Here is a 25,548-nt window from a genome sequence, read left to right as displayed (position 1 = left end):
TACAACTTGTTCAGTGTACAAATTGAAGACATATTGCTAATAAAATACTTTTGCCTGTCATTAGAAACAGGGGTAATATGAACAATATTCCATAGCTGTGGGGTGGTGTCTTTAGTTAAGAATCTGAAGAGTATCCATATTAGGGTTGCAGTTTGACAGGTAGCCATATTAGGAATATGTACCTTCCTTAATCAGCTCAGATCATAACTGCAATAATAAAGCAAAAGCAAGTAGTTTGGAGCTGTAATCTAGCTTTATTAGCCATCTCTACCAAGTCCTGTACTACACACAGGTGTTAGCTTTCAGTGGCATCCATAACATTGTAAAGTAAGCAATACTACATGTATGTACATAGCTGCATCTATCTGCTACATCATGTTGCACTTTATACAAGCTCCTGTCCCCTGGGCTATCTCATTAGTATTTGTTATTCTTTATTTCTTTATCTTAGTATAATTTCTAATTACGAACTATGTGTCTTATACAGGTACTTCATTTTGAAAGAAAATTAAGTAAAATGTATTGATCACCTCTCCACTATTGTATTAGCTGTGTCAGATTTCTGCTTTTAACATTACTTTATGTAAACAGTTGTGTCTAGATATAGAAACATTTGTTTAAGTATGCATGTATGTATTTATTTATTTTTTATTTATTTACTTAAGAATTTGTTGACCCAGGTAGAACACTGTTCTACAAGGGTTGTCTTTAAGTGCAGAATGAGTGTACATTAGTGCATAAAACAAAGAAATATAATGATGAATACATTCAAAGAGATAACGATTAAATACAGAGTGATACAGCAGTTAAAGTTAATGGAAGTTTAACATAATAACAGTGTTACAGATAATTGAGAGGCTGAACATATTTGTTTGAGGATTATCACCTTTTTGAGAAGGGAATCATACCATGTGAAGTTCCTCAGTTTCCAGTTAATATAGTTTGACCATTTATTAAAGTGGAAGGAGTGTTGTGGCTACATGATGTTACATTTGTTTTAGCACTTACATTGTGCTTTCTTAAAGAGGTAGTCATTTAGTTTCTTAAAATTAGGGAAAGGCAGTAGGGGAGTTCAGTAAAGCCTACATGATTTTTTTCATGTGTACATCGTGTGAGCGTGAACATTTTTAGATTCAGTAAACATCACTTAGCAGCATGTAAACATGTGCAAGTTTCTGCATAAGCAGGTGAATCCTATGCAAATTAACCAGGTGGAGCAATCCAACAAGCCTAAAGGCATATGTGTAGACTCTGTGTCCATATTCATAGTGTATGCAAAAAATTTCCATGTACAGGGGTCTATACAGACAGACGGGGATGTAAAAGTTCACAAATATGGACATAACTCTGCAGAAAATGTTAGATCACATACATAAATGTGCTAAACATACATCATGGATGTCTGAAAAGGAAGGCAATATGTAAAATTAATAATATTTTTGTTAAGTGTTTTTGTATGAGCTATGTGCCGTATTGCGCACAAACATGCTTAACAGAAAAACTAAATTGTAAAATAACATCTATAATGTAGTTTACACAAATGTACTGTAGGACCTTGTGTCGTGTCTGTACAATGGTGCATTTGTGCAGTTTTACCCAGCTAAGAATCATGTAGTTTCTGGGCTGCCAGCACAAATATGCATGCAAATGAAGTGCATTTGTTGAATTGCTAAAAGAAGCAACCATGTTGACATATCCACTTCATGAAGGCTCCTACACAGTGTTGATATTCCCAATGGATATGCATGACATCAGGGGGGGTGTGGCCTGTTACCTTTATGACTTTTTAGTGTTCAGCATGCGTGTTTGCATGGCACACTGCACAGCTTAGTGTGTTCGCACAAATTGAGTACCCATGTGATAGTGAGGATGTGGGTATCTATAAATTAAAAACAGATATATTCAATTAATAATATATACATTTGTATAAGCTATGGCACGTGATGTAGTGCATAACACTATGTCGTGCAGTAAAGTAGGTCCTTTAAATCATGGCAATTACATCCTAGGCAGATGAACTGCATCCCAATTAGCCAAACCCACATGGTGGACCTACACCAGAACTGAGTAAAGTATGCATACACCGTACATTCTGATTTCCAATCAATACTCTGAACCATTGGAGTAGAAACTTGGAAATTTTAATTGAGATAATGTTAGGGGCTGCTGCAGCTATTCTACATCTGTATGTGTTAGATGCTGACGTCAGTGCTGCTGGTGCTGCTGACAATAGGTCTAGGCCGAAAAGGAGAAGAGTGTTCAGGCCCAGGGTAACCTTCCAGGAGCTACATGAGCTAGAGATTATAGAGTGGTACATGGTGGACAGGGGCATATTACAAGAGCTCAGTGAGCACTGCTGCCCTCAACTCAGAGCCAGAGCTAACAGAGGGGAACCCACCTCAGTGGTATGTGTAGCCCTTAGGATACTAGCTACAGGTACTTTTCAAAGACCAACTGGGGACATGATGGGGGTGTCACAGGCATCTGCATCCAGGTAACCACCAGTTTCTGGATGCTATGCTCCTACAAGCCAGTGAGGACATGTCTTTTCCCTTTGACCCTGAGGTGAGGGCCAGCAATAAGCATCACTTCTACCATGTAGCACACTACCCTGAAGTACCGGGTGCCAAAGATTGCACTCATGTACACATCAAGTAAACACCTGGTGAACAGGGTAGAATCTATGTTAACCACAATGAATACCACTCCATCAACTGCCACGCTGCATGCAATGCGATGTTCAGAGGATTATTATGAATGTGTGGGCTGGAAACCCTGGCAGTTATCACATCTCCCATATCTGGCACACATCACAGCTGTACTGGATGTTTGCTAGGGGGGATATCCCACAGGACCATTTACTGGGGGATGCTGGCTATGCCCTGGAACCATGGATGATGACATCCATCATAAATGCACACAAACCTACAGAAAAATGCTATAATGAGGCACTTGCACAAACTAGAAACATCATAGAGTGTGTGTTTGGACTTCTAAAGTCATGGTCTGCTGCATTGAGATATCTGGTTGAGCCTTGCAGTATACTTTAGCCACATGTGCACAGATATTCACAGTATGTGCTAAGCTACACAATCTGATCCTGTGGAAACATCTGCAGAAGGATCAGCAAGGGAAGGGTTACACAGCCCCCCACCAGTGCCTAGTTTACTACAGCTACAGCCACAGGAGGACTTGGAAGAGGAACCCCTTGCTGATGTCCCTGTAGGCAGATATAGGCATGCTCAGTACACTCTGGCTTTGGCTAAGAGACAATGCACAGCATATTCGCTGACAACCTAGGGAACTAGGGACTAACACCTTACTCCTGCTCACATACAGGTATTAAAATTGATGCCAGACAAATCACACATCCTGTACCTATACATGTATTGACTGTGTACTGCTTGAATCAGACAGAGTCAGTCCTGAACTACAGTTGTGTCAACTGCTGCACTTGCAAGGTAAGTCCATAACCTACACAGTAGTATAATGGATTGTTATGTTATGTCATTGTATCTCTGGACTGGGTACATTATGCAGGCAAATATACTGGGCTATTTGGACAGAAATTACATCCACATGGGACTACAGATGCCCATTCCACTAACATGTCACCATTGGTATTTGGTAGGCCTCATGCATGGAATAGTCATGCAATCCAACTGGTGTATCATTCAAGAGACATGTTAGAAAGAGAGGTTAATTGATAGTCAGACTAGTGTGTGCTCTAGAAGAACATGGGCTTTTGTTCCTCCACCCCTCAAAACAACAGTATCCTCTTGTAACTGCCATAATACTAAATCATCCATGCCACACAGCATCAGGACAATAATGTACAATTTGAACTTACATTTTATGTGTTAGTTAACTGAGAATAGCAAAGAACATATTTATGCAGTTGATGATTCCTTGTCTGTCAAGCAGGCTCTGTGGTTCAAAGGACTAAGGCATGTAGCTTTTGTGATAATGTGCAGGGTTCTAATCCTGCAATACCCAGATATTCTGTATGTTAAGGTGTAATAACTATTGTTTTACAGACTGTATCTCTGTATGTGCTATACTAGTATTAACCTATTTCACATATGAATTACTCATTTGCATCTTCACCGCATATTCCAGACTAAATTAAAAAGTAATAGGAAATATTGGATTACTCAGTATCAGAACTGTAAAGGTTGGGACTTGAAACCATATTTAAGCATGCATATGTTGAAAGTACATCTAAGTTCCACCTGCAACATGATGTACTATGACAATATAATAAAAGCTATCAATGTAAAATTGTGCTGTGATGTAATTTATATATATTTGACAGGACCATACCAAAAACACTGACCAATAAATTAGAACAGCTCTGGCACTGATGCACTCTTAATAAGATGGATAGCTGCGTAGCTTACATATAGGATATGACAAATATCATACAGCAATTGGACAAGTGAAATTCTTGGTTACAGTCAGGGTGTCCCACAGGGCTTGTTTAGATTTGTCTTTACACCTATTTTTTTCATCTGATCTTTCTGTATGCAGTTGACTTGAAATTGGGTATATTGATTATATGTGTCACAGATGGGGCATGTCTGCTAACTAACTTGATTAAATTGACCATTTGGGTACAGGAGCATAATATGCTGATAAATACATAAAAAATAGCATCATATATGAATACATGCATATATTGTCAAGCCATATATTTGTATCTGTAGCAGCAACAACACCCACCTCCATTACAGCCACCTGTGTCTGCTTGATTTCATGACACGTACATATCAGATTTGGAAGAAGTTTGACAGAAAGGTGAATATTAAATACAGCACATAGTGGTTGAAACTGTAGATTAATTTATGGACCGGAGTACATAGGTTGATCCAACTTTGAGTTTTTCTAATCATATCATAATCCTGGCCTGGAGTACAGCTAGGTGTGGACTGGAGTCAGTTATGGAACAGTAAGTCTCTGATGTAAGCAATGTACCTGTCATTTGTGCACTGCTTAACAACATGCAAACAAGCCAAAAATGCCACTATGCATGCCCATACACTTAGTTAAGCAGAGTGCGAATCTGTTGCTCTTCAAGCAATTTTGTTTAAAAATGTATATATATATATATATATATATATATATATATATATATATATATATGTGTGTGTGTGTGTGTGTGTGCGTGCGTGTGTATATGTTATTATATTTATATACACATTTAGGTACATATATGTGTGTGTATGTCTGTATTGCCCTACATACCCAGATCATGGAGAGTAAAGCTGCACTATGACACTTATAATGTTGAGTGAAAGACCAAAAGGATGGGCTCAACATTAGATAATGCACTTACAAAAAAGTGGAATTGGGTAGAATAGCATGTGTTGCAATTGGAGCACTATTGGTATATCTGAATTTCAGAGTTTTGGCAGTCTTCAATCGTGTCATGTGTAAATTATATCACATTTGACAGCAACCCACAATTTTGTGTGAAACACGCAAACATGGATAGTGGTGATTCATACCACTTCTTCCTAAGATGGCATGTGGAAACCTTGAAAATGTATAGCATCGTATATGAAAAAGTACATATGTTGTCAAGCCATATGTTTGTATCTATGGGAGCAAAACATCCACCTTCACTACAGCCCCCTGTGTCTACTGGATTTCACCACACCTACATAAACTGAACAAGTTCTGTAATGTATTCTGTTGTGTGCACACTCATTGACAGGGCTAATTTAGTTTTGTCACAGGCTTGTCCATTAAAATGCAAACTGACACATATACCCAATAGAGGTACTGCTGTCACATAGCAAGGCTACAAAACAGTTTTCTGACAGTTAGGCTACTAGCTGAAGATGACAGAAAGAAGCAAAGTAACTCTGCCGGCCTCACAAGTTGTTCAGCACAGGGCTTGTTTATGTTCTCTAAGAATACTTTACCTGCAGTCATTTACAAAGCAGACTTCAGCTGGGGCACATGCATTAATTACTGTCATCTGTAGTGTGCAAGACTAGATAGGTAGGGGTTTTAATCTCACTCCAGCCAACTGTGTATGCTGTGCAGTGACCTGTAAACATAAATAGGCATTGGTAGTATTTTCACTGCATTCAAGTTGGTTTGTGTGAATGTTAGTCAGAGCATTTTACATCAGCGTATGGGATCATAGGATAATTGCTAGTTACTAGGCTAATGGCCCTAGGGCCCTTACATTCCTAGTCAAGTTCTTGCCCTTACTTACACAATCAGCACCTATTGATCCTGTCCAAGAGGGACACAGATGGAACAACCTGTGGTTAAATTATGGTCAACCTTCCAATCATGCAGATTGCATCTGAAGAGGGCTAATGTGGTGCTCTGTGTTGCTATGAAGTGAGAGTCTCTTCCAAATGTGTGTTAAACTCTGGTAGACAAATTTGTGCCTCCATCAGGTTTTATTAATTTCATATACCAGGTTAAGGTCTTTACAGCGAGTAACCCGTGTGCCGTTTGACTTATAGATATGCAGCATTTCCATTAAATTAGGGTCACAGATTGCCTCGTATACAAGGCAGAGATCACCTCTGAGTAGACTGCATGACACACACTAAAGTGACAGTGATTTCAGATTTCCTTGTGAGGAACTTTTGTGGTCTCTCCAATTGCCGCACGTGCTTGGTAAAGTACATACAAAAAGGGCCATTGCACCCAAATATTTCTCTGATGTGGGAAGAGTACATGGAGGTTATAAGTTCTTCTTTTTCTGGAGACAATGTCCCCACATATGAAATGAGCAATATAGAATGCTTTTCTTACCATTGTGGAGACATGGTGATCTAAGGTAAGGTAGCTGTCAACCTGAGTGCTCAGGTCTCCCACCCCAGAGTATGTACATAAGGTGTTATATTGATGTGGTACTTAGCATGAACATTGTTGTTACTGAAAGGAATGATAATACATTTATCTGCATTGAGTTTAAGGCCATGGCTTTGGCAACAATCATATGTTCATGTAAGACCCTCTTATAGGATGTTAACATAATGTGGAGATTCTATGATCACTCCCAGCAGGCATCAGCAAACTCTATCAGTCACAGACATTTACTCTGTGCTTGTACTTCAGATAAATGGATTCCAAACAGTAGAGGACACAGGAATATTCCCTGTGGAACACCACTTGTTACAGCTCTGCTATTGGAGGTGGATTCCCCTATTTTGACTATATGAGTTCAATCAGTGAGACAGTTAATGACTCCTCTAATGATGTAAGGGTGGATGTCTAGTTGGCTGAGCTTGTCAATGATGTCTGAGTGGGGGATACTGTCAAATACCTTGGTTAAGTTCAGGTAGGCTGTATCCACAGATTTCCCATAATCCAGGTCCTTGGTGACTATCTCAAGAATTCCACTGGGTTTAACAGGCATGATCTCCCTTTGACAAATTCAAACTGTGTAGGGTCAAGTGTTTGGAAATTACCAGTATCTGTGTTGATAAGGTCCATGATGATTCACCCCATCACCTTGCAGATATGGCTAGCCAGGCTAATAGGTCTATAGTTCCCCGGGTCAGGGAGTGTTCCACATCTGTGCAGGGGAATAATGGAAGCTGTTTTCTAGTCAGCTGGGGTGAAGCTGGTGGTAACACTATTATTGCAAAGAGTTCCCAGTGGTGTTACTAATCCATGTTGGAGTCCATGTAGAAGGCAGCTTGGAATGTTATCAGGTCCCATAGATGCTGTGTTTTTGTCCTTAGTGAGGCCATTTTCAACCTGCTCTTTAGAGATACAAGGTTGGAGACAGGTGGTAGGGATGTAATGAGGTATGTATGCTCAGAACAGGGAAGTGAAGTTTTAACAAAACCTGTCAGCCAACAGGTTAGCTATGGCTACAGGCTCAGTACATGCTGTATCATTAACTAAGAGGTCAGCACAAATCTGAGTCTTCCCTTTTAGATTACAGATGTAACTATAGAGTGCCTTGTGTTTGCATTTTTTTGGAGGAGGCTAATTTGGACCCATACTTTGTTTTGGAGGACTTCACAACTCCTATTTACTTGTTTAAGCTGAGGAGGGAGTGTTTCCAGTTTAGAGGCTCCTGCACGCCTATGCTTACACGACAGTGTCTTCCACTTATTGCAAAGCTGTTAAAGGCAGTTGTCCACCAGGCAGGTTTTCTCTTCCATGAGGATTTTGTTTTGCTGCTATCAGGTGCAGCTGGATCAATGCAGTAATACAGTTGTTAGTATAAAGCATTGGTGTAGAGCTGGCACAGTTGCCAGTTCCATCTGATGGGGGAGGTGCAGTGAAGCTATTTATACCATCCTGTAGGAGGTTACAATCTACTTTGGTGAAGTGTTTTAGTTTATTTGCTACAAGGGAGAGGGTGTCAGGTGTGATACTTCCTTTGAGTGAGACTTATTTGTGGTTAGATATCAACAAGGAGGACCTCACAGTGAAGGTGCTACAGTGGTTGCCCATATTGGTAAGCACCCATTCTAGTATGTTGGCTTTCCTTGTGGAGGTGTCAACCAGCTGGTCCAGGGCATTGGAATTAATGAACTCAAGTAACCTTTGGGCAAGTGATTTTTGACCATGAGTAATCTACCCAGTTGGTGGGTAGTTAAAGTCACACAAAACCATGATGCTCAGATGTATATTGATAGACTGAAGTAGATCCAAATAAGCAGAGTGGGTGTCCTGATTCATGAAAGGAATCCTGTAGCTGGCAATGACTTGAATAGGTGCCATACAGTCAATAGCACCTGAATTGTATCCAGGGAATCATACTGTTTAAGCAATATTGATGTGTATGTATCCTTAATAAATATTTATACACCACCTCCATTAGTATGTCTACCTTCTGTTTGAGGTCTGAAAATGTGGAAGGAAGTGTAGCCTCATATGGCTGAGGTGCTCTCCACAGATCTCTGTGACTGCACAAATGTCTGCAACTTCCAAGGTGAGGACAGCTTCCAGTGAGTGCAATTTCATGTTGACCCTCCTAGTGTTTAGCAGCATAACATTGATGTTATTTGTACATGGGGTTTTACATTGGAAATTTTGTCCTTGGTACACCACCTGAAATGAGCACTATGGGGCTGACAAGAGCCTTGGCCATTAGTTGAAACCCCAGGGGTGACAGATGAAGACCATCTTTGGAAAAGCATCAAGGTCTGCAAAACATGCCATCCTAGGCTGATGGACAGTCTATCCCCTTAGAATGACACCAGAAACTAAGCCCATTATTGAAGTCAATCATTTTCTGTTTGTATTGAGGCATCATGCCAGGTGAAGGTTAAATGCAGCTGAAGGCCAAGGGCATACCTGCCTGAAACACATAGTCAAAGAGCTCAGTCATGTCTCTTTTCATACAGTCCAAAGAGGTGTGTCTCAAGTCGTACATACCAACAGGAACTTTGATGTAGTCATAACAGTACATGTTGTTGACAGACTTGAGTGCATGTGTGATATGGCATATCCTGGCACCTCACAGAGAGCTGATTGTGACCTTTCCCTTATGTAGCCTGGTGGAAGAGACATCAGTGATCCTCATGATATAATCACATATGACTAATATGTTTACTTTTGTGTTTTGCCTTAATTGTTTGACCAGTGAAACAGTGGTGTGTGAGCTATTACGTGTACTGTTTTCTGCAGAGGTAGTACTATGTGTAGTTTGCCTGTGTTTGTGTTTCTGAGGTGTCTGGTGTTTAGTTCTGGTAAGGACCTCCACATATGTGGTTATGTGTGATTTGGGTTTGGGTGGAATAGAAGGAGAGGTGTACATGTTGGCAACCCACTCATTGTCATATGTAATGACTGGTTTGTGAGAGGACATGGATTCAAGGTTTTTAATATAGTTGCATCTCTCATACATTATGTTTGTGTGGAGTAGGAGTTCAGGGTTGGGGATGCTGTCCACATCTTTTCAACAGTCATTGATAATGCCATTAGCAATATTGCTTGTGTATATGTCACAGCAGGTCACAGGTAGGTAATGGCCTGACATATGCTTAAATGTAACATGTTATTAAATTTATGATGTCACACTAAGTTAAACAGTACATGACAGTGTGGGATAAAACAGTAGATTGGTTATGCTGCTTTGCCGGGTTTGTGACACTTGCAGGGACCATACTACTGTTATTGGGCTAGGTTGCAATAGCATGCTTACAAATGTGACAATGTACAACTCCAGCTAAGTAAGAGTCATGCTGCTACACCCTTGGGGTGCACAGCCTCAAACACACTCTTTGCAGGCACTCTTTGAAGTGAAGATGTGGATGTCCATGCATGCACAGAAAACATGTCCAACTTTGCAATAATTGCTTTGCCCTTGCAAGTCTACAATGCCTGTCAAACAACAAGACAGCAAATGGATGTTGTGTGAAATGAAGTGGGAACACAGTTTTGTATTCCAGGAACATAAATGTATATTATGACATACCTAGGACATGTGGCAGGGACACAAACATTGTCCAAAGGTGGCCCACCTCTGCAGTAGGCCTCACATCCATGTCATGCAGATCACCACCATTACATTGTTGAAGGTCAGGTTGCATGAATTACTGTAAAACTGTTACCAAACATGGATCACTGCTGCTGTGGAATTTGCTAGAGCAACCACGGGCATCTATGTCTCCTGTCATTGAACAAAATTTTGAAACGCAGCAGCTGTGCCCCTAATCTCCATCAGGTCAGTACCCTAGACAAGTGCTATGAGCTTCGGAAACCAAGGCATAATACATGCAAAAGTCAAATGATTGGTCTGGTTGCTAATCCAGGCATCTACCTGGAAAAGTCTACAACAAGACTACAGAGTCTTGCATCATCTGGGACAAGTGTATGGATCAACAAACAGGCTGTGGCATGCTTCTTATCTTGTGCTTGGTGCTAACACTTTGCTTCTGGTGAGAGAAAAAGAATAGGAGCTTTGTATCCCAGTAGAGCGAAGCTGTGGTGAGAGCAGCAGTAGTAGTAGCCAGGCAGAAGCAACTCAGGTGACTTCCCTCTTTTCAGCAGTCCTCACAAGGTAATTGCTTGTTTTCAGTAAGCCTTGCTTAGTGTCTAACTTCAAATACTCCATCCTTAACTTCATAGGGTGTACGTATTAGTTATCCCTCCAGTGTTTTGGTAGTGTTCTGTACAGACATAGACACCTTGTGTGACATTTTGCTTGGAAACCATGATGGAATTAACTCTAATACTGAGTTGCACACAGGACAACCAACATGCAGTGATAAGCACTGTGCCCATAGTTGCAGAACAGATACTCATGACATTGACTGATATTCTCAATACAACAATTTAATCAATAAAAAAGGATCTGTTGCTATGGATATGAGGTTTCCTACTGTGACCTTTACCACCTTGGTAGATATGGGTGTCCTGAGGCAATGTAGAAATCACCTCATGTTTACCGACAACTACTTAATTCTCAAACAAACTGATATGATATGTGAAAGATGTATATACACAATGTCAATGGATGTAAAGCTGTCACATAAAAGTACTCCTAATTTCAAAAAGGTATCAGTGGTACACACGCTGCACCCATCACACAAAACTCAAAGCAAACATGAGCTGAAACGCTAACATGTAATCTTCATAAATCACAAAGACATCATAGAAAAAGTCTAGATAACAAATACATTCAGCAGCCCAATATGCACTCTGCAAAAAACAACACACATATCAACACATAAAGATATATCTCATGAAGGACCAACCTATAAGCCCTTAAGGCAAGCTGACACATACTCCAACATTCTAGCCATCACATACTTCATTGTGAGACACACTGATGTCCCTCTCACCAATATGAATAAGGAGAAATACACAGACACTTACTTATCAGGGGCTCTGATCCACCACATTATGTACGTGCTTATGTCATTGGACAACAAGTAACACAAACTCAACAGGGTGGCCTAAGGGTTAAGGTGTTCACCTTACAAACACAAGGTGCAGGGTTTGAGTCTCACAAGGGATAATTGGCTAGGCTTAAAATGGCTCGCAAGGGCAGTTAGCTTAGTACTAATCTATGAACCTATGAACTATGTTAACAGTTTGAAATACATGCTCTCTCACACACCAGTCAGTATATTTGACAATGAGCAGGTAGGCACCATGCACACTTCACCCAGACCCACATCACACATACCTACGTATGCAGAGATCCTCAAGACAGACATACATAAACACCAGGGACCTCCCAAACACAAACATGAGCATGCTACACATAATACGTCCACTGCAGAACACACCACACATGATAGTTCTCGCTCCAGTCTCTCACCTGTCACGCTCTTAAGACATAATAGTAAAACAAACAAATTAGTCATATGGGATTCCATTGTGATACACACTGATGTCCCTCTAATCAGGCTGGATAAGGAGGAAGTCATTTTCAGCTGTCTGTCATGTGACATGATCTGCCATATCATACATGCACTTGTGTATCCCAAAACAGGTACCGTTGTGTCTCTGTCATAGCCCATGCTGGTGTGAATGACTTGAGATGTACCCTCTGGACTATATGTAGAGGTAGATGACTGAACTCTCAGACTATGTGTCTCAGGCAGGTATGCCTCTAGCCTTAGGCTGCATTTTACCTTCACTTAGGATAATGCCTTAATACAAAAGGCAAATGATTGGCCTAAATAATTACCTCAGTTTTTGGTGTCATTCTAAGGTGAAACAGTATCTGTCAGCCTGGGATGACATGATCAGCAGACCCTGATGTTTTGCCAGACATGGTCTTCATCTGTCACCTCTGGGATTTCAGTTACTGGCCAAGGTTCATGCCATTCACAATAGTGACCTTTTTAGGGAGTATCTCAAGGACAAAATCACTGCATGAAAACTGTATATTACAACAACCTCAAGCTTATGCTGCTAAATGCTAGGTGTCTTAACATGAAACTGCACTCACTGGAAGCAGTCCTTACTTTGGAAGACTTACACATTTGTGTAGTCACAGTGACCTGGTTCATGGCTATGGGAAGCACCACAATCATATCGGCCAACACCTCCTTCCAAATGTTCAGACCACAAACTGAAGATGTATAAATTTCAGGATGCGGTGTTTCCATAGTAATTACAGATGAATACGCATACAGATTGGTTACACAGTAGGATTCCCTGGGAATATTTCATAGCTTCATAGATTCATAGGATGATACTAGGCTATTGCCCTAGAGGCCCTTATAAGCCTAGCCAAGAATTTTGCCCATGTTTCCAGAAAGTCAGCACCTGTCTGCCCCGTCCAGCAGGGACACAGGTGGGATCCCAGGGGTGTATTTTATGTTTCCCATTCAGTTGTCCAGGTTCCTCTTAAAGAGGGCTAGGTAGGTACTATGCTAGATATGGAGAGGGAGTATATTTCATAGATGGGGGAGTCTTTGGGACAGAAATCTATCCTGACAACAAGCTCTATTAATGTCACAGACCAGGTTGAGGCCTTGCTTGTGGGTTGCACGAATGGAGTTTGACTTACAGATATGCAGCAACTCCATCGAGGCTGGGTCTGAGATGGCCTGGTATGCCAGACACAGGTCAACTCTGAGCAGTCTGTAAGAGACTGAGTAGAGGGACAGGGCTTTTAGCCTATTAGTATAGGCAGTTGTTTGAGACCCTGGATTTTCCTGGTCAGGAACCTTTGTGGTGTCTCCAGCTGTTGCATGTGCTTGGCAAGGTACATGCTGAAGAGGGCATTGTACTCAATAATGGGTCTGATAAGGGAAGAATACAATCATTTGGGTTTCTAATACCATGATGGGAATGGACCCCATTCCAAAGGCAAAGTATGATTAAAGTTCATGAATTTAGTATTGTTTCAATCTTTGATGTCAGCCAAAAGTGCTCTTTGCAGAGCCCCCAATGTGCCCAGTAATGACTCCTTCTGCAATTCGTATGGAGTTACTTGTACTGATTGCATATCTAAACACGATTGTAGATTCTTTTTATAAGACCCATTACTCCTACTACTATTGGAACCATCTGCGTGTCTTTCTTCCACATTAGTCTCATTTCTGCCTACAAATCTTGATATTTTATGACTTTGTATCTGTATGTATGCAAGACACTGTAGTCAGTGGGTGTAGAGATTTCAATGGCCAGTGCTACTTTTGTCTTCTTTTTCATGGACCGCAATATCTGGTTTTCTCACATCTGTCTTTTGAACTGGTGGTAATGGTTGATCCCAGGTGATGTAGACTTAATCATTTTCTATGATGCTTTGTGGTTCATGTTCACAGTATTTTTTCAGCTACTTCTATATCATAATGTTTACATAATCCCCAGTGCAATAGCCGTGCCACATTATTGTGCATTTCAGTATACAATCCTTCGGCTATTAGCATGTCATACCCAGCAACAAGATGTGCAACTGTTTGCAATTCTGCTTTACAAATCCTGCATTTATCTGTTTCTCCCACATGTTTAATGGACTTTGTAAATCAACGTGTGCGTAGCCTAGTGTCTTTGTCCACCAATATTATCCTTTCATCTTTTGGTCTGAATTCACCTCTCCTTAACCATTCCTGCATTAATTCCTGATCAACGTGACATTCTTCCAGAAGTTTTCTATACTTGCAACTATATTTATGCTTTTTCCACATTTCTTGCCTTCTCATCTGGTCCTTCACCTTATATTCTTTCTTTTGTTTTTTGGTACATTCAGTTGCTGCCTGATTTTTATCTACTTCCAGTTTCCATTCCTGCTTGATGCCGATATGCTTCTGCTAGACTAGTTATCTTAGATTTATTCTCCTCATGTTTCAAAACTTTCATTATATTTGGGTCTTGTGAGGTCAACAAATATGTGTGCAGTTCCTCAATTGCAGATCTGTACATGTAATCAGTTTCAAGGAGACCCATACCTCCTTCGGAACAGGGAATATATAATTTTGGTATGCATTGATTTTTTAATAAATCATTTGGTGAGCATGAAGCATCCTTCTTGTTTTCCTGTCTAATCGATCCAACATGTTTTGGGGCCAGTCAATCACTACAAAACTGTAAGTTAGGACAGGAAGAGTAAATTGGTTTATAGCTTGAATTTTATTCCTAGATGTCAATGCTGTTTTCCTAATTAATTTAAATGTTCTAAAATATTCCTAAGTTTTATTCATATTTGTTCATGTTTTATTGTTGATCCTTCATTGATTTCCAAATTCTTATATACTCCCTCTTGCTCAAGTTCTTTTATATCACTGTCCAAAACTGATGTTTTCTTGGTGCTGCAGCTTTCCTGCTTTAAAGGTTGCTTTTGCACATTTATCAAGACCAAATGGCATTCTTATATCATCTGAAATAGTTCTGATTACTAGCAGTTGTGCTTTCAGTTCCTCATCTGATGAGCTATACAGTTTTAAGTCATCAATAAAGAGAAGATGTGAAGTCTTTACACTTTGTGGTTTTCTAGGAACCAGATTATAGCCATGGCCTAATCTGTTAAGAAAACATCTTAAAGAGTTAAGGGCAAGACAGAATAGCAGCAGTTATAGGAAGTCACCCTGGAATATCCCCTTTTGAATTTTTATCCCTGGAATAATAATTTTCCCTTTACCATGGCTTAATTACAAAGTGGTCTGCCACTGTTTCATGGCCACTATGATGTAATTGATCATTGTAGACTGTATCTTATACATTTCTAATTTTTTATCCATGAATGTGGGATACTGTCAAATGCTTTTTTTGTAGTCAATCCATGCCATACTTAGATTCTACCCCTTTTTGCAGTTCTCCATTATGACTTCTATATACAGTAGCATATAACATAACCGTTCAGGGCCTCTGGAATTATTATTTCCCTGTAGCCACCAAACAGGCATTGTGCTTCATGGATGGAGAAAAAAAAACAGTCATCCCTCTGCACAAAGGTTGGCCATGTACAAACCCTGGACAATAAAGACCCAGAAGTCTCAGCCACTAAAAATATTATCCTGAAAATGATCAATAGAGATGTAGTACACCTACAGACACTGGACCAAACCAAGTTTGGTTTTGTCAAAGGCAAGTCATACCTACCCTATCTGGTGGACCTCAGTGAGTGGTAATTAAAGCAATGGATGAGGGAAAAATGATTTACTCCACCTACCATGACCTGACAAGGCATTTGACACTATAATCCCATCAGGCATTGTTGACAAACTCAAGAGGTTAGGTACAAACTAGTATGTCAGCTGGTGGATAGCCAAGTGGCTGACAGAAAGGATCCAGGAAGTTAACATTGGGGAGTCCACCTCTATAATGAGACCAGTCAGCGGTGGACTCCCTCACAAATCATTCCTCAGACTGCTCCTTTTTGGTCTTTAGTTCTCTGTAGTCACAGCCACTGTCAGTGGTCTCTGGCTGACAAAATTTGCTGATGATTGCAAATTAGGAGTTGTCATTGCATCCCACACTTACACAAATGTTATCTAGGAGAGGCTGACACAGATGTACAGTTATTGTCAGAGCCATGGACTATCACTGAATGCCAAGACATACACACTACTATTCTTTGGGAAAGTCATCCACCCCTGGTAACTATTGCATTGACAGCACAACTCCAACAGTTGACCCAGTAGTCAGGAACTTATGGACACATAGACAGTGATCTAGCCTTTGACTGTCACTTGTCTGTAATATTGGGGAAATCATTCTATGTTGCACAACCTAAAACAAAAGTATGGCATGTAAATCCAAAGAAGCCATTGTTCCACTGTATTTGGCATTCATCAGGCCTATCATTGAGAGCAATGCCACCTTTGGCATGTCACTAACCAGGCCTATCTGACAACTGTCACATCCACAGAGGTTCCTCAATAAACCACTACACAGTGTACTTAACATGTCCTATGCAGACCAGTCAAGGCCCTCTCCATGTATTCTGTCTCCTACATGATTTGGAGGGAAGGTGTATACCTGCATACAGGGCAGTGTCAGACCCCACTGTGGACATCCTGCATATCCACATAACAACTAGCACCAGAATTACCTGTTCTACAGACCTACACCTTGCCTGTGGTATAAGTAGGACATGCTGGAGAGACAGGTATGTAACCCAAAAACTACACTCTATATGGAACATGCTCCCCATGCATGTGAAGCAGAGTTCTCCCTAATGCAAATCAAGTGCAAGTTACACAATTGAATGGGGAACAGGATAATCATCCATGGTTTAGGACCAATGTTTCTAATGGATAGAAAGAAACTGTAGATGGTTCATCTCCCATACCTTGGCTTGTAGATGTTTCAGTTCCAAAAACCCTGCTTACACTTATCAATGGTATCAAACTTTAACAGAGTTTAGGCATACATGGCTAGACTTAAAAAAGCGCTTGTGTTCATTAGTCTATTAAACACATATTAACATACACATACTAACCTATGATCCCATGAACCTATACTGTTTTACCTTTCTGATGACATTTTTCTACTGTGCTAACATTCAATCCTGTGCTTGGACGCTGATGGATTGATTATATATGTTTACGCTAGGTGTGTCCTCCACAATCCTGACAGTGAAACATACACATTTCCATGAGACACCTGTGTGACTACACAGCTATTACAACAGCATCCATAGTAAAGTGCACACATTATTATAGTATACTCATTATAAATGGAAAGTACACTATCTGTAAATGATCAATAAAAGTAGCATGTCAAAAGCAACAATGGATGAGATAAATTTATATTAATATAGATAGTCACCCTGTGCATCAGACACATACCTTTATTTCCTTGCATCCAAGAGAAAGATGATAGGGATGTGGTATAGGTATCATCACTTGCACAGGGCATTGTGTAGGGGTGCAGGAAGCCTAGGCTGGCCCAATAGGTTGGCAAGCGTGTGTGTGTGAGTCAGGAAGGGAAGCAGGCAATATGGATCCTGGAATTGTGGTGTGTGTGTGTCTGTAAGTGACCTGAATGTGACAGTCATGTGTGAGTATCTGCATGAACCCAACCAAGCTCAGTGCTAGCCCTACATGTCTGTATGTTGGACAGCTGTGAGCCATGCATGATAGAACTGAAAGTTCATCGTCTCTGCCCCTGAACATGTGAAGTGGCTCAGCCAGGAGTTGCACTGTCACCTCCATGCCTGATGTGAGATGCTGTGCTACTACTTGAGGGTGACTGCTGTCTGCTGAGAATGTGTCCTCCACAGGAACACCTAGGACCATGAGCCCATGGCCTGCCACATCTGGGTGTGGACAGCACAGTCCCCTCTGGAGTGCTGGATGCACCGCCACTAGAGGAGCATGATTGTGCATGGCCACATTGACTCTGCAGATGTTGTTGCGGACCTACATCCATGAGGCCAATGCTCAACTACAACCAGACATTCCATCAGAGACAACGTGCGTTCCAAGGCAAATAGTGTGCAATCTGTCTCAGACCAATGTCTTTCCACTGTGTCAATCAACTGTTCCAGGTTATCAGCAACATGGTGGAATCAGTCACGGATGCCAGACTGTACTGCATCCATAACCTTGAGCATTTGTCAGGCGTTCCTTTCTGAACATGCCTGTGCCTCCATGATGGACCTAAACATATGCAGAGTGACGTGATGAGACACCTGCAACAGGTGGGGGAGGGACAGCAGGCCTCCTACAAGGATCCCTATCAATCCAGCTGTGTCGAACGTCACCACACTATGGCCAGTGTTGGCAGTCACTGCAGCCACAGTAGCCACACTTCCCTGTTCAAAGTCCCCACCCTTCAGCTGTCCAATATCTGTGGCCACAGGGGGCAGGGTATGTGTAGGCATCCAGGCTGTGTATGGTGATAATGAGGGCAGATGAGGGCTGTCAACCTCTGTGTCAGATTCAGACCCTGCAACCCCCAGCTGTTCCTCACTTTGGCCACCATCACCATCAGAGTCTGAGTGGTGACTTACTCCTATTTGTACTATGCCAGAAATTCATGTATGATGACACAGTCAGCACAGGAGTCCATTGTAGTGTGCCCCATAACATATGTATAAACAACAGTGCCAACCAAATAGCAGTGTACTATTACAACTGCTAACAAAGGAAGTATCCAGGAGACCTGTGTACCTTAACACACAGCATTATCCCCTTGCTGTACTCTATATCCTCTGTAGGTGTAACACAGCTGGAGATCAATGGCATGTCATAAGTACAGTTCTAAGAAAGGTTCACTGATGTAATCCCCATCCCCCCCCCAAGTAGATTCAAACATATGAATCATGTTGGAAACAAAATGGTTACATATGTGATGGAGTACAATACTCCTCTGTTGAAAGATACAGCTATAGTAGTACTATGTCAGTGGGTTAACCATACAGACTAACTCTCATACACAATGGTTCCCCGAGCTATGTGTTTGCCTTTTTAAGATGGTTCTCATTAGCAGGTGATTGCCTCTGAACCAATCTGTGGTTCAGAGATACTACATGCAGCATATGCAGCTGGTTTGCAGTATAATCAGCCAATCCCATGAAACTACTCAGCAAGATATAAGGCCTCAATGTAGATTGCATCCACTTTCTCATAAGTTGGAGTGGAAATTACTGGGGTAAAGATACTGCTAAGCTCAGAAAGTGTTTGTAACAGCTACTTTCTGCATATAGATGTGTGTGCTACAGGCTGAAACTGCTGTTGCTGTTGCTGCAGACAATAGGCATAGTCAGAGAGGCTACAAAATGTGCAGGACAACAACACTTTAGAGTAACTGTGGGACCCGTGGCAGCCTTGGTGTACAGCCAGAGCCTGATTGAAGGAACCCATCCCACTGGAAATTAAGGTATGTGTTTAAGGTAAGTATGTTAACAAAAGGTATCATTAAGAGAGTGTAAGGCAGCATGCGTGGTGTGTCCTAGAACAAGGCAGGGGGTATTTTAACCATTATGTCAACCAGATGGATAACTGCCAAGTCATGTTTTATGCCATGGTAGTCATCTGGAATGTGTGTGCTGGTGTGCTGCCAACCCTTGCTTCTAGCATGATTTTTCTCTATCATTGTGGGAGTTAGTCTGATATGACTAGGCCTCATTTGAATTACACACTTCAAAATCCTCTGGGAATTCATACTAATGCATGACCTGGCATTCTATCCATATTCTATTGTTGTAATAGGAATAGTTTAAATGTGATCCTATCTGTAGGCCTTTGACTTCCATTATTTAGAAACAGTCATTCAAGTTCTACTGCTTTGGATTGATAAATAGGTGCTGAGACAGTCATACATATCTGAATGTATACTGGTGATGTACCCATACATGTATTTTAAATGCCAGACACAGCTGTATTTGAACCCAGGACCATGTGGACCAAAAAATAATGTTTTACAAGTATTTAACAGATTGAGCTACTGAGTCACTGTTATAGGAGGTGTATTTGTACATGTTGTAAATACAAATGCAAACTTACCTGTTGTTACATACCTCACAAACATGTATTATTATCTGTAACGCTTTACAGTGATGTAATTCTCTACCATAGTCCCAGTTAGACTCATATTTTTCCATTAATCTTTTAGCAGTTGTATTTTTACATGTTGTAGATATAATTGAACACTTACCTGCTGCTGCATACCTCACTTACATCTATTGCTATATATATGACTTATAGTGATGTATTTCTCTACCAGAGTCCCAGTTATACCCATATTTTTCCATTAATTTTTTAGTAGGTTTGCATGATGTGGCACAATTCTCAGCATTGCTTAAACATGGTTAATGATGAGAAAATGCCAATTGCTATATTTTGCTTAAAACACGTTAATTAACTGGCTGTGTGGTTGGTGGGTTTATGCACTGCCCTTCAGGTACAATGGTACTTTGTTCAAAATGTGGTATGGGTGTAATTTTTGAACATGATTACTGTGTTTTCAAATACATCTATTAATATTCCTCCCTTTAGCATTGCTTAGCTATGCACAGCATCGGGCAAATATTCTTTAAAGAAAAGAAAAATTGGGGAGATAGGACAGTGGTGATATGGGGTGCAAGCAGGGGGACAAACATAGGGAAACACAGGTAGGTATGTGCAGGAACGGTGTAGGAAAGAACCATAGCTATCTATTTCTTCAACAGCACCAGCTGTGCACTTTAACATGTTTTTAGATGAATTTGGCCAGTTATCTACCAGAGACAGGGGTAATGACAATATGTGTGTGTTATCAAGCCATTTGGACCAAATAAAGTGTGTCCGTTGGACATGTGTGCAAAATGGAAAGCTTTGTATGGAAAGATTTTTTTTTTTTTTTTGGGACAGGTGCCCTTTTTTTTTTTTTTTTTTTAAGGAGAGAGTGGAATGTTGGGGAAGAGACATAGGTATGTGTAAGTTGGGAATGTTAGAAAGGTTTTGCAAACAGACAAGTCATCAGGCAGGGTTGGTGTATGACACAAGAGGGGGTGAACCCCTTGGTTGTGCAGGGTGTTGTGGAATCCCAGTCCTATGGACATCAGACACTGTTGCAGTGTGAGCCAAGTCCTCACCCACTGGGCTGTCAGCACTGCGCCTTCACTGCTCCTGTGGAGGCAGTGGTTAATGCTGGCTCCTGGGGTGAAATTGTCCCATCATGTTGGACAGCATGATCTCCATCCAGCGTAGGTGGGCACCAACACTTTGGCGCACATTCATATGCATCATGCTTAGTTGGACTTGCGTGATATAATCACCCCTTCCATCTCCACTCCCAGAGGGTGGGCCATCCCCAGTCTGTGGGGCAGATCTACCCTTAGGAAAGGTAATTCAGGGGCAGCAGATGTGGCACCACCAGGCTGTAGCCCAGATGTGCTGGGCTCCAGACCCTCAGCTGGGGGAGCCAAGTAGGTGGACCACCAGGAACTGACCTACTTTGTTGTACTGTAGTAAATGAAATATAAACATAAGGGAAAATAAATATAACCAAAAGAAATGTAATTAATAACATAAGAGAAAATAAAAACGAGTAATGGATATATACTGAAAATAATATAATGAGGAACACAACAATAAATAATGTAAATGAAAGTTTATTAACAGCAAAGCAATATTAAAGTATACATAAGGCCAACATAAGAGGTAATTACATTTAATATGATAATATCAAATGATAATAATAAATATAATTAATAAATAAAAAAAGCAAAGAGGTGGAGTGAGAGAAAAAGAAGAACATTAGTACATTCACAGATAATATAACTACACAGATTGCAACTACATACTTCTAGCTATGTTAGATTTCACTTGTGAGAACACTGACTCGTATGTTGTATATATGATTTTCCATGTATATAGCTATCATGCTCTTAGCACAACACATTATGGGCCAAGCCACACATAATGGTGGTACAAAGGTACAATGACAAGGGAGATTTTTACATAGTGTGCTCATACAATAGTAGCAAGATGTTCTGATAACAGATTTGTCATTAAATTGCATTTCAAGTAATGTCACATGTCTGCAAATCAAAGGACCAAATATATGGGGCAATATTCATTACATTCTGCAAAAATTATGGCAGTTGAGAGGTATGTTCATGTATACTGATTACACTAGACAGCTGGACATTTCTCAGTCAGCTGGTGTGGGATTAGAACCCATAAGCAGTGACTACAAGAATACTGAATATTTTATTAAAAAAAATAAATTATCAGACCACCATCACCTTTAAAACTTTTATTGATTCATGTTGTGTCAAATCATGCATTTACACACATGTATCGCTGCAGGAGTTCCATTACCTTACACCGTTACCCTATTTATTTATTGACTGCAACCTACAGCATATGTCATACAAAATGAGCAAATCACAGGCTTGACCCTTAATCTGAGTACTGTACTGCATTTATTTATGACATATGTTGAAACATTATTTACTACTTCACATTTATCAGTTCTCTGGTGTCAGATTAGAACCCTGTAAGCAGTGACTACAGGAATACTGAACATTTTATTTGAAAACCTTAAATTATCATTGCAAACATCTCCTTTTACACTTTATTGATTTATGTTGCTTCAAATTTTGATTTACACTCACACATAGCTGGGTAGGAGTTCCATTACCTTACCCATTTAACCTGTTCATTTATTGATTGCAATTTACAGCATATTTCAGACAATGAGCAGACCACAACAGTGACTCTTAATCTGGGCAGACCATGACATTAACTGATGTTTAGAAGTTATACTACACAGTACTGCATGCTTACTTGCTTTAACTTGCTTTACCATTTCAGATCTGCACCGACACTTTAATAAAAATGTATGCAGTCCCAGTATGTTATACCTGTCTGTTAAGACTGCAATATCTGTATTTAATTTATTGCATTGCTAAGTTATGCACTAAGTTATTACTTGATTGATTTTCTTAAATACAATGCACTTGCCTCATCCTGGCCAAATGCCTTGCATGGGACTGTACATTGTGAGCCCTCTCTTCTGCAGCTGTGGTAAGAGAAGGAAACCATTATGCATACCAGTTTTGCACAGATTCAGCTTGCATATTTATAAATTACTGGAAAACATACTTACATACCTGTGGGATATACCCATCCCCAGCCTCTTGGATCCAGGTGTCCAAGGTTCACATCTTCCTATGATACAGGTTGTCATAGTGGTGACAATACTGCTCACCAGTGCGGGGGATACCAGTTGCACTGGTTAGGTCCCTGGTTAAAGTATCCCAGGCCTCAGACTTACACTCTGAGCCCTGGTAGTCACCCTGTAACAGCCAGCATTTGTGATGTCATACAAGGTGTCCAATGAAAACCCTGGACTCCTGCACACCCAACGTTTGGGCCCTAAAGAGCACTCCCTCACCAATACCAGCAGTCATACCCACAGTCAAGGTCAAGCTCCAAGGAATGATGTGAAATTCCCACCTATTGGCCTTTAAATAAGCTGCAATCCCGCCCTTGCACATCATACTGTAACTTTCAAAAATGCACCCCATCACTTAGTATCGCGCAAACTCACACAAACCATGTTTAAGCAAAGCTTAGCAACGTGCAAACTGGAAACGATCATTGACCATGTTTAAGCACTGCTTAGTATCGTGCAGCTTTTCCAAATGTAACAATTATTTAATTTAAAGTCAACCGATGTTTCAGCCACCTGACTCAGTTTCACAGCACTATATATAAAAAGCATTACTGGCCAGGACTCGAACCTAGGACCTACTACACTGTAGAGCATGACTCAACCTATCTGGTCACTGAGACAGTGAAGGGAACTGCAATATCTTCAGATATACTGAGGAGATGCCTGTGAGTGTAGCTACACTTCATTGCATGGGTCTGCACGTGGCTAAGCACTGCAGACCTACAACAATTCAATATATCTGGTTTAAATTTTTAACTGTCTAGCAGAGGTATAATGCTTAAGTGTGCCTCGCTACACCTAGCTAAGCAGCATGCCACATTCTGCAAACAAGCACATGAAAAAAAGCTATTAACACTGAATGCATCCAGTTTCTATTTTTAGATGTCGAGTGGATGTCTTTTGTATATGTGCACAAGGCTAAGCATAGCTAAGCAATGTGCCACACCACATAAACAAGTACATAAATGTAAAAAAATAATAATAATGCAATTTAAGGAAATAAAATGTTTCGTACACCTTTTGGCCAAGGTTGATGGGCCAAAAGTTATGTGGTTGCACCATCAGTCTTACAGGGATTCAGTATTCATGTTGCTATGACCTCCCTTAGGTGTGCACCATAATTAATATGTATGGCATGCTGCCAAGGGGGAACTGTGGCCTTGTACATTGACAAATTCCATGTAGGCTCTATATGGAGCCTACACGGACTTTATTGAATCCTGTGGAGTGTGTCTGTGATTACCATATTTTGTGGCCCAAGATGGAGAAAGCATGTTGTGTGAGTTTTAGTTTATATGTGGGGTGAGAAGATTGGGGTAGGGAATATGGCAGTGTGAAGCAGAATGATGGGTGCTTCTCTTTCAGTCTGCTGGTGAAGAAAAGGAAGTACTAAATATTGATATGATTGAAAATCATGAATCCAGGGAGGAGAGTGACTAGCTATTTGGCTTTTTTGAGGGTGTTGCAGTGGTGTTCCCTTATAGGGGACAGGGTTATAAACAAGTGCTGTTTGAGATGGTTAGGACTTTAGATAATTTCTTTTCTGGGGTGGAAGCAGTTAAGGAGAAGGCATATTTTTAAGTAGTTATGGTGCTGAAATGCAAGAATGTTTCCCTACCCAAAACACCAGTTTGTTTATGTTGGTTTTGTTTATGTAGATGTGGTTTTGAAAGTTGCCACAGTAGTCTAATTATACAGATACATATTTCTAGATTGGCATAGTTTGACTGGATATTTATTGTCTAGAGTGATTTCCCAATTAGTTTGACTTTTTAAGTCTTTGAGGTGTTCTAAACCATACAATTTTATTTTTGTGTTTCCTTTCAGGTTTAGAAGCAGTCTGTTTTCATTGATCCAGTTACTAAGATGTAAGAGAGCATCCTGAAGAAGGTCACAGATATTGGAATTGGAGTAAATTATTTTTTTCCCAAACACATAACTGGTGAAGAAATCATTGATTGAAATTAAATTCCAAAGAATGCATTATTATATATGTTGAAAGTCATCTACCCCCTGGGAACTACTGCATTGAAACTATATCCC

This window comes from Protopterus annectens, chromosome 3.part1 (genome assembly GCF_019279795.1).
Source record: "Protopterus annectens isolate FY-2018-M chromosome 3.part1, PAN1.0, whole genome shotgun sequence".
Lineage (NCBI taxonomy): Eukaryota > Metazoa > Chordata > Ceratodontiformes > Protopteridae > Protopterus > Protopterus annectens.
The sequence above is the reverse complement of the archived record's forward strand: the minus strand, read 5'-3'. Positions refer to the sequence as shown.